The sequence below is a fragment of the Mus caroli genome, chromosome 16 (assembly GCF_900094665.2).
Source record: "Mus caroli chromosome 16, CAROLI_EIJ_v1.1, whole genome shotgun sequence".
Taxonomy (NCBI): Eukaryota; Metazoa; Chordata; class Mammalia; order Rodentia; family Muridae; genus Mus; species Mus caroli.
The window spans coordinates 92,535,047-92,546,835 of NC_034585.1; positions in this window are offsets into that span (position 1 = coordinate 92,535,047).

Here is an 11,789-nt window from a genome sequence, read left to right on the forward strand (position 1 = left end):
CTTCTTCTTCTTCTTCTTCTTCTTCTTCTTCTTCTTCTTCTTCTTCTTCTTCTTCTTCTCTTCCTCCTCCTCCTTTTCCTCTTCCTCCTCCTGCTCTTGGGTTTTTTGAGACAGGGTTTCTCTATGTAGCCCTGGCTGTCCTGAAACTCACTTAATAGGCCAGGCTGGCCTCAAACTCAGAGATCTGTCTGCCTTTGTTTTCCAAATGCTGGGATTAAAACTGTGCACTACCACCTGGCAAAGTTGGGATTGCAATGAATAGATTTGGTTTGGGGAGAGAGGAACACAGGGTTGTCACACTGAGTGTCCTTGGCACCTCTATCAGAAGGCAATTTTTTCTGGAAGTCAATTTTGTTGGTACCCCAGAGACTCCTAAGCTAAGGAGACTGCCCCCCAAAGAACCAAGTTCAAAGATATAGAACCCCTGGAAAAGCCAGCAGGAACAGCAAAGACCAGCATTAAAACTCCCAGGATCTTGGTCAACAATAGATTTTGAACTAGTGGTAAGTAAACTGACCAAAGATGCTTTAAAGGGAATTAGAAACACTGAAGGAACCAGATGTTGCAAGCTCTGAGTTTAGCTCTTAGAAACAGTGTGGCAGAGAAAAAAAAAAGTTACATCTTCCATTTGTAAAAAAGGAAGGAACATGAAGTCGAAGCAAGAGTCTTATGCCTCTCAACAACCAGAAGAGGTTGCACCAGGTACATCCAAGGTTCTGGCTTCCTACAAAAAGCCCTTCACCAGCTAAAAATTCACCTTTGAAAGAGCAGCTACAGTGGCTTAGGGTTTCTATTGCTGTGATAAAACAACATGAAGAAAAGTGACTTGGGGAGGAAAGGGCTTATTTTTGCTTACAGTTCCACAGCACACTTCATTTAATAAAGGAAGTCAGGGCAAGAATGGAAACAGGACAGGAATTTGGAGCTAATGCAGATGCCCCGGAGGAGTGCTGATTATTGGCTTACTCCTCATGGCTTGCTTACCTTATAGCACCCAGGACCACCTTCCCAGGACCACCTTCCCATATCAATTGTGAATCATGAAAATGACTCACAGCCAGTCTGATGGAGACATCTTTTTAGTTGAGATTCCCTTTTCCCAGATGACTCTAGCTTGTGTCAAGGTGACAAACAAACAAATAAACAAAAACAACAAAACACCACCAACCCACAGTGTTCTTCTAGGACCTTGGTCTCACCAGCTGTGCTTTTGGGAATCAGTCACCCCTTCAATTGCTACAGAGGAGGGGTGATCCCTGCACTCTTCTTCTACAGCCATGCCCACTCATACCAATCAAACTTCTCTGCAATAAAGCATGGAAATGTCCTCAGGGGCAGGTGCCAGGAGAGATGCAGCCCCATTTTATATTGAGAGAAACTCAGGGAAGCTGCCTTCTGTGAGAGAACCTAGACAGGTTCCATAGGTGGATGTCAAGAGAACAAAGAAGATATATGGCTGGTAAGAGCAGCCTTGGCCCAGGAGTGCTGGACTCTGGCAGTGATGTTATGGGTATCCTCTGTCTTGGAAAGTCCCCTGCCTGTGGCAGCCCAGAGTACCATGATAAGGAACAAGAGCCTAGGAGGAAGTGCTCTTGGTTCTCCTAGCTCACTGGCATTCACCCTAGGACCATGGCTGCTGCTGTGGCAGGGACAGCTTTCAGGCATCTGCTAAGCACATGGACAACTATAGAGGTCCTGAGCCTTGCTTGTCTTATGCTGGTGACAGACAGATGGGAGCTGATGGCTCCCTTGCAGATCAAGAGTCCTAGGGATGAAGTGGACTTCTGAAAGAACTGGAATCAAAACCTTAAACTAACCTCATTCACACACTGGTGGGAAATATTCCACAAGATGTGGCCCAGACTGAGTTCTATAGGACTGTTATGAGACCCCGAGTAGCAGAGGGCCGCAGAGATGCTTTCAGAAGACTTTCTTCTGGGCTGAAACTCTGTTAAGTTCAATTATGAGGAGAAACAAGATAAAACACAAAATAGCTGTACCTACCTACACAGGAAGAATCCCACTCCTGCCTGCTTCCCTTCCTCCCCCTCTCCCTCCCTCTTCCTTTCCCTCTCCCTCTCCCCCCCCTTCCTCCCCTTCTCCTTCTTCCTCCCTCCCTCCCTCTCCCTCCCTCTCCTCCCTCTCTCTCCCCCCACCTCCCTTCCCCTCTCTCCCCCTCTCTCTCCTTCCTTTTCTTCTTCCCTCTCTCCCCCACTCCCTCCCTCTCTTCTACTCTCTTGCTCCCCTCCCACCTCTCCCTCCTCTTCCTCCTCCTCTTCCTACTTCTCTCTCTCCCCTTCCCCCCCTGACCCCCCCCCTGCTCTGTGAGTGTGTCTTCCAGCCTCAGGTGTTGTTTTTCATGAATCCTCTACCTTGTTTTGAGACAGGGTCTCTCACTGATCTTCAGTTCATGAAGTAGGCAAGGTTTTCTGGTTAGTGAGCCCCAGGAATCCACTAATTTCTGCCTCCACAGGGCTGGGATTACAAGCACCTGCCACTCTGCCTGGCTTTTTCATGGATTTTTGGATCAAATTCAGGTCCACAGCTGGTCCCAGTTGCACTCTCTCTCCAGCTCTACCTTAGCTTTGAATAAAGTCTCTGATTTGTCTTTCTCTGACATATTGCCATACTAAATGAGGAGTGAGGTAGGGCTTAGGGTTCTGGATGCTGAGAAGTCCAAAAACATAGCTCCAGAATCTGAGAGGACCCCATTCTGTACCATGATATGAGGCAACAGAGGGTGAGAGCTAGCTAGACATGACCTACTTCTCTCAGGCCACCTGAGCCAGCTGCAAGATTCACCTCTCTCAGGACAGCTAGTCACTTCCTGGGCCTCAGCACAAATCCTCATTGCCTCAGCTCTCTTAAGGCCCACTGCCAATACTGTTGCATTAAGAGTTGTTTCCAAGGCCATGGATAGTAATGCATGCCTTCAGTCCCAGCACTTGGGAGGCAGAGGCAGGCAGATCTCTGTGAGTTTGAGACAGGTCTGGTCTACAAAGTGAGTCCAGGAAAGCCAGGGCTATTACACAGAGAAATTAAAAAAGCCAAAACCTAAGGGGGGGAGAGTTGTTTCCAACATGACAGTTTGAGTTGAAGGCTATTGAATGCTTTCTATATCAGCCTAACTAAGATGTCATTTGCTTGACTGCTTCTGCAATGCCTCTGAGCTTAGCAGCTGCTCCCTAACAGGTCTGCCCTTGACTGACTTTGATGTTAATTGTTCTGGTCTGTATTCTGTTTAGGATGGTCCCTTATGTGAAGTGAATCACTCTAAGAAATGCAGATGAAAAAAGGAAACCTGTGAGTTAAAGCATGAGGATTAGTATGAAAAGAAAAAGCCAGAGCTGGGTGTTGTGGCTTGTTCCTGTGATGACAGCACTTGAGGGGCTGAGGTAGGAGGATCACCGTGAGTTGTCTCAAAACAAAAACACAAACACAAACAACAACAAAAAAGCCTAAGTGTATTGGTTCTTTATTGTTAGTGTGACCACTTGACAGAAGCATCTTAAGGAAGGCAGGGTTTACTCTGATTTACAGTTCCAGGGCACAGAACCCACCATAGCAGGGAAGCCAAGGTGGCAGAACTTGAAGCTGTGAGGGAAGTGGAGAGTTCTGAACGCTGGTGCTCAACTCTCCTTTTATTTAGTCTGGGACCTAAGCCTACCAGATGGTACTATGTTTATTAACTTAATCTAGAAACTCCCTCACAGGCATACCTACAAGTTTGTTTTTGTGAGTATTCTAAAGACCATCAAGTTGACAATCGAGATCTCACTAAGTACTCAAGGCAGATGTGTGTCAGGGCTCTCTGGCTCTTACTCACCTGCCCCGGGTCCTCAGGGATCACATGCCCATGGTGGAGGCTGGGCAGACATTGTGTGCTGTCTCCACTTGTCACCCCAGGAAAGGAAGGAGACCATGGTGCTGTAAGGGGGTTAGAGGACATCACAACAAAACAAAAAAAGATGTCTCTGTAAAACAAAATGTTTGTGAAATCAATTTTTAATTTTCATGTTTTCACTTGTCATGTTCTCATTTCTATCTTTTGTTATGGAGTTTATGTTTGTTCCTTTCTGTTTTTATAGTCCAAGTTTGTTACCACACACACAAGATCCCTGTTTTGTCCCTACCTTTGTCCTACATGATTTCAGGCCAGTCTTCCCGTGCCGTCCCCCAAGACTACTGCTTACTAACCTTTGGAGAGAGCATCATGACCTAACTGGGGATCAGGGCAGGATCCTGAATCCCTGCTAATCTCCACATTTCCCACCCAGTCTTTCCTATGTTTCTACTCTTGTTTATGTTCTCTTCATTGACGGCTTTATCATTCCTCAACCTTTGATTTTATCTGCAAAGATGATAGGCATCAGTGTGACTTCAAAGCCTTCATCATCTTGATGGGTATTGGTGGTAGAGGGGGTATTAAAGGCATGGAAGAAAAGTCTGTGAGGGAGACTGGCTCTGGTCCTGTATTATGGAAGCTGGTTCCCCAAGGATGGTGTACACAGCTTCATCCTACCCACAAGTGTGCTCAGGTGTGGTTCCATTTTTGGATACCAAACAGGTCACTGAATGCACAAAGAAAACAAGGCTACTTGTTCCTGTTCATTTTTCACTCAGCATTCTAGAAGCCATAGCCTATCTAATACCAGGTGTGCAGTCCATGTTCTGGGTCACACCTGAGAAGAGCTGTAATCTGCCTGGGGTTGCATGACTGAGGCCACAAGGTGGTGTCCTCCTGACCTACTTTGTGACTCAGCCTTCCTTTGGTACAGCCTGTGATCAAATGGACCCTGGCATCATTCTGCCTCAGCTAAACCACTGACTGACTCTTGCCCAGAGTTTTTTACTGAGTCCAGGGGAGGCTAGTGCCATGCTGTGCAGCATTCACAGGTCTTAAGCGATATACATTATCCCTGGAAACAAATCTAGACTTATGGGTCCTAGAAGGAGATGGAAAGCAACTGACAAATGTTCACTTCTGTGTCTTAAATGCTTTCCTCATTCTCAGAGTATAACCATCCTGAAAGAATGAAGACATCCAAAGAGACATATATACCTGTGCCCTCACTTTGGCTGTCAGACTATGGAAACAATGGTTTCCAAGGAATTAGAATTTCCACAAGGCTTTGTGTGTGTGTGTTGCATGTACATGTGTGTGGTTGCATGTGGAGGTCAGTGGTCAATCTTGGGTGCTTCGTCTCAGGATCCATCCACCTTTTTTGAGGAATAGTCATTCACTGGGACCTGGTGCTCACTGATTAGGGTAAGCTGGCTGGCCAGTGAGCTCCATGGATGCTGTCTCTCCACTTCTCCAGCACCACCACAGCAGAACTTCTTAATGTGGGTTCTAGGAATTGAGCTCCCATTGCTTGGAAGTCAAGAGCTTCCACAACTGAGCCACTTCTCTTTTAGCCTGAGTGTCCTTTTGATGTTTTTCATCTCTCTCACACTTTTATGGTTATTTGATACAAAGTCTCATTATGTAGCCCCTGCTGACCTAGAACTTACAGAGATCTCTCTGCTTCTGTTTCCTCAACTTGGGGGCTAAAGTTGTGTCCCCTGCCATGCCCAGTCTCTAATTTTTCATGCTCAATCTCTGGAGATTTTTCCTAACGTCCCTGCTTGTTCACTTACTCTTTATAGTCCTACACAAGTGTGTCCATCAACTCATTTCTTGATTTTTCAAAAATTTTTTTCTTTTTTTTAAAGTGCTGTTTGTTTCTCCTCAAATCCACCTGCTGAGCCCCAATGATGTCCTGTTACCTGTCCTGCTCATTTGTACACTTTCTTCTTTACTGCCTCTCTTCCTTTCATTCTTTCTAACCAGGACTTATATAGTCCAGGCTTGCCTTGAATTCATTATGTAGACAAAGATGGCCTTACATTGATCTTCCTGCCTCTACCTCCCAAATACTAAGATTACAGCCATGGGCTACCATGCTGGCTCAGGCTGTGCTAAGGATTGAACTCCTTTGACAAGATGAGAAGTGGAGACTGGAGAACTTGCTGGAAACTCTAGGGCCAGAGAGCCACTAGAGTATGGAACACAGAAGCAGAAACTAGAGACCTATCTTCAAGCAAGGAGGAAGGAGAGAATCAGTTCCTAACATGTTGTCTTCTGGCCTCCCCATTTGTACTGTGGCATATGCATGCCCAGACACAAAATAAATAGAAATAAGAACTCACATCTTCATAGACTCCAGTCCTCACATCTGACCTTCACGAGGCTGTCAGCAACAGAACAACTCTCCTTTTCTATGTCTTCGAACCTAGTTTTCCTGGCTGCCCTGTGTGACCTCCTCCTTTGATTCGTCTTGCTTCATTTTTCCCCTCTAATCAAGGCCAACCTGTCACTTACAGGGGCACAGAATGTTCCTCCTCTCTGTTATCTGTGTTCTGGAAAAAATGCTATTCTCCAAGAATAGGGTTTCTAATTATGTACATTGTGAGACTTAGTGGAACTCTGTAACCTCTTCCCACCATCATTATGACCAGTCTAAGTATGTCCAGAGAAAGTCCCCTTTCTAGCTGACCTGCATTACAAACCTCCCCCTGGCAGGCACCACTATGCCCAAATTGTCACCCCTAGCAGACAGTTCTACAGCAGTGTGCATGGTGGTGGGGACTGTGGAGGAACTCCTAGTTCTTCTCAGACACAGAACAGCCCTACAGCAGATGATTGTGCTCAGTGAAAGAGCTAGCACGGTGACTTTTGACCTTACCAAAAACCCAAACAGAAATAATGCCCTACCTTACACACACTTCAATCATCTCCCTTTCATCTTTATCTATTGAACAACTTTTTTTTTCTTTTTTGAAAAAAAAATCACTACATATTTGTGTATGTGTCTATGAGCAAAGGCACACATGCTATCACAGACATATGGAGGTCAGATCACAACTATTTTTTAAAAAGATTTATTTATTATTATATGCAAGTACACTGTAGCTGTCTTCAGACACTCCAGAAGAGAGAGTCAGATCTCATTACAGATGATTGTGAGCCACCATGTGGTTGCTGGGAATTGAACTCATGATCTCTGAAAAAAGCAACCAGTGCTCTTAACCACTGAGCCATCTCCCCAGCCCCCCAGATCACAGATTTCAGAGTTACACAGCTACACTACCTGAGTCTTGGAGAGTGGAGGTTGACAGGATTGTTGGCCTTTACCTACCTTTTTTTCTTTTAAAGACTTGTTTCATGTAGCCTAGGCTGACTAACTAGATAGCAGAGGAAGACCTTAAACTTTATTTTGATTTTTTTTTGCCTCCACTTCCCTGAGTGCTTGAACTACAGATGTCGTAGTTAGGGTTTTAGTGCTTTGAAGAGACACTATGACCAAGGCGACTCTTATATGGCAAACATTTAATTGGTTTTAGTTTCAGAGTTTCAGTCCTTATCATGGTGAAAAGCATGGCATCATGCAGGCAGATTTGGTGCTGGAAGAGCTAAGAGTTCTACATCTTAATATGCAGGCAGCTAGAAGATTATATCTTCCACAATCATCCAGGAGGAGGTTCTTTTCCACACTGTACAGAGCCAGCGTACACTGTCAAGGCCACACCTCCTAATAGTGTTGCTTCCCATAGACAACCATTCAAACCACCACAATGGGTGTGTGTCATTATGCCCAACTTACGTAGTGTTAACCAGAAAAACAAGGTCTTCCTCATATTAGGCAAGCACTCTACCAACCAAGTCCCTTTGATGAACTCTATAGAATTAACTTGCAGACCCACCTCAATGATCATGGAATCTCAGAATAAAACCTCTGCCTCTTTACATGCCAAATGTCCTTTTCCTAGTGGCATAGACAAAGGCTACTTACCTATCCTGACTTCCTGATGTCCCCGTTGTATCAGACAGAAAAGTAAATAAATGTGCTTGCTGTTTTAACAACAAATCACCTTAGTTACCATCGATGAGGAGAATCCACATGGACTTTTTCCCCAGAGGAGCAAGCCAGATGCCAATCCAGCCTCCTCCTCTAGGGTGTAGCCTTGCCCCTAGGGCAGAGTAAAGGCTGCCTCCCAGTCTCAGGCTATCAAATTCAAGTGCTAGGCTGTGACTTTGGGGATCACTGGAAGTGAAAAAAGCATGGTTATTCAGGTTTACTGTGAAGATAATGTAAACGTCAAGCCCATATATGCATGAGCCACTTCCAAGCAAGTCCTATAAAGCTGTGACTACACACATACCAAACACTAGAGAAACACCATTTTCTATTCCATTCTTCCTCCACCCAAATTAGCTCTCCTCTTCCTCGTTCCAACGATTTAATTATACCTATGCTTGTGTGTTCATGTATGTGCACTGAGTACTGGCTTGGAGGCCAGAAAAGGGGATCACATTCACTGGAGCTGGAGGTACAGACAGTTGTGAGCTGCTAAGTGTGGGTTCTGGGAACCAAACTCGGGTCCTGTGAAGTAGCAGTGTCTTAGGGTTTCTACTGCTGCAATGCAACACCATAATCTAAAAGCAAGTTGGAGAGGAAAGGGTTTATTTGGCTTACTGCTAGATTATAGTTCATCATTGGAAGAAGTCAAGACAGGAATTCAAGCAGGGCAGGAACCTGGAGGCAGGAGCTGATGCAGAGGCCATGCATGGAGGAGTGCTGCTTACTGCCGTGCTTTACATGGCTTGCTCACCCTGCTTTCTTATAGAACCCAGGACCACCAGCCCAGGGATGGTCCCACCCACCACAGGCTGGGCCCTCACTCACTGATCACTAGTTGAGAAAATGCCTTACTGCTGGATCTCATGGAGGTATTTCTTCAACTGAGGCTCCTTCCTCTCTGATGACTCCGGCTTGTGGCAAGCTGGCACAAAACCAGCTAGCACAAGCAGTATACACTCTTTTTTTTTTTTTAAGGTTTATTTAATATATGTGGGTACACACTGTAGCTGTCTTCAGACACACCAGAAGAGGGCATCAGATCCCATTACAGATGGTTGTGAGCCACCATGTGGTTGCTAGGAATTGAACTCAGGACTTCTGGAAGAGCAGTCACTGCTCTTAACCACTGAGCTCTCTCTCTAGCCCAAGCAGTATACACCCTTAACCAGTGAGCTGTGTCTTACCCTTCCTCCTTGTGAGTGCATGTGTGCAGAGGACAACCTCAGGTGTTATTCCTTAGATGTCATTCATTTTGTTTGTTGAGATAAGAGGCCCCTTGCTGGGGGCTAGAGAGAGGACTCAGTGGTTAAAAGCACTGGATGTTCTTCCAGAGGACTTGGGTTCATTTCCCAGCCAGCACCCGCATGGCAGTTCACAACTGTCTGTAACTCCAGTTCCAGAGGATCTGGCACCCTCACACAGACATGCAGGCAGAAAACCAGTGCACATAAAAATAAATAAATCTTTAAAAAAAAAAAGTCTCTTGCTGTCCTGGAACTCAAACAAGTAGACTAAGCTGGTTAGCAGGCAAGGCCCATCTACCTGTCTGCCTCCCTGATGTAGAGATTATCACGGAAAGCCACCATCTAACTTTTTCCAACCTCAGCTTTTAGGTACATAATTCATTTATATTACTAATTTATTTATTTCAACATAGGCTTTCACTACATATCCCTGGCTAACCTGGAACTATGTAGACCAGGCTGGCCTCAAACTCAGACGTTCATCTGCCTGTCTCTGACCTCCAAGTGCTAGGATTAAAGGTGAGTGCCACCATGCCTGGCAATATGAAGCTTTTTTTCTTTCTTTTTAATGTACTAGGGATGAAACTCAGCTCCTAGTTTGCACTGTCTTAGGGTTTTACTGCTGTGAACAGACACCATGACCAAGGCAACTCTTATAAAAAAAAAAACATTTAATTGGGGCTGGCTTACAGGTTCAGAGGTTCAGTCCATTATCATCAATGTGGGAGCATGGCAGTATCCAGGCAGGCATGGCACAGGCAGAGCTGAGAGTTTTTCGTCTTCATCTGAAGGCTGCTAGTGGAAGACTGACTTCCAGGCAACTAGGGTGAGGGTCTTAAGCCCACACCCACAGTGACACACCCATTCCAACCAGGTCACACCTATTCCAACAAGGCCACACTTCCAAATGGTGCCACTCCATGGTCCAAGAATATACAAACCATCACATTCCCCTCCCTGGCCCCCATAGACTTGTTCAAACACATGAGTCTATGGGGGCCACACTTAAACATAGCATAATGCAAAATGCATGTAATCCAATTTTCAAAGTCTTCATAGTCTATAGCAGTCTCAACAATGCTAAAAGTCCAAAGTTCAAGGTCTCTTCTGAGATTCAATCACTTAACTGTAATCTTCAAAGAAAGACAGGAAACCAGCTGGGCAAACTCCAAACTCTGCATCTCCATGGCTGATGTCAAAGTGGTCTTCAGATCTCCAATCCTTTTTTCATCTTGGTTGACTGCAACAAACTGCTTTCTCCTGGGCTGGTTCCACTCCCTGTTAGCAGCTTTCCTCAGCATGTATCCCATGGCTTTGGCATCTTTAACATCTTTGAGTCTCCAAGGCAATTTCAATGTTACAGCTACTTGTTTCAGTGTCTGGGATTCCACTTGATCTTTTGGGCTCCTCCTAANGGCTGGCATCACTTCTCCAGCTCTGCCCTCTGTAGCACTCTAAGCTCAGGTTGATCCACTCCACTACGACTGCTGTTCTTTGTGATCATTCCATGGTACTGGCATCTCCAATACACTGAGGTGTTCTACTCCAACTAGGTTTCATCAATAGCCTTTCATAGGCTCTCTCCATGGTGCCAAGCCTCAAATCTTTTGCATGATCCTTTCAGTCCTGGGCCATCAGCTACAGCTGAGGCTACACCTTCTCCAGCGGCCTCCCATGACCTCTCACAGTGCCAAGGCTCAGCTGTTCCTCATGACACCTTCATGCCTTCAAAACTAGTACCACCTGGGTGACTCTTACACATTCCCAAGTTCTGCTGCAGCAAAGTAAAACCTTGGTTATCTCTGGAACACAGCCTCTGTGCTCTCAGAAAACACTCCCCAGAAGATTTCACCTCTCTTCTTAATCACATCTAATTTCTTAGCTCCAACTAACCAGCATCAATAGTTCCAGTAATGCAAAGTTTTCACTTTAGTAGTTCTGGTATCTTGTTAATCACAGCTGATTCTTCAGCCCCAGATAACCAGAACCACAGAATCTTCACAGTCAAAACCACAAAATCTTCACAGGCAATGGCCCTGAAAGAGTCTTTAATCTTCCCTCTGAAATTTCACAAGCCAAGCCTCCATCTTCTGCACTGTTCTCAACATTATCTTCCAAGCTCCTACACATCTGACAGAGCCCTTAACACCAAATGGATCTTCTAGCCCAAAGTTACAAAGTCCTTCCACAGTCCTCCCCAAAACACTGTCAAGCTGTCACAGGAGTACCCCACTCCTGGTACCAATTTGTCTTAGTCAGGGTTTCTATTCCTGCACAAACATCATGACCAAGAAGTAGGGGAGAAAAGGGTTTTATTCAGCTTACACTTTCACACTGCTGTTCATCACCAAAGAAAATCAGGACTGGAACTCAAGGGTCAGGAAGCAGGAGCTGATGCAGAGGCCATGGAGGGATGTTCCTTACTGGCTTGCTTCCCCTGGCTTGCTCAGCTTGCTTTCTTATAGAACCCAAGACTACCAGCCCAGAGATGGTCCCACCCACAATGGGCCCTCCCACCCTTGATCACTAATTGAGAAAATGCCTTACAGCTGGATCTCATGGAGGCATTTTCTCAACTGAAGCTCCTTTCCAGCTTGTGTCAAGTTGACACACAAAACCAGCCAGTACAGTAATTAAGCTA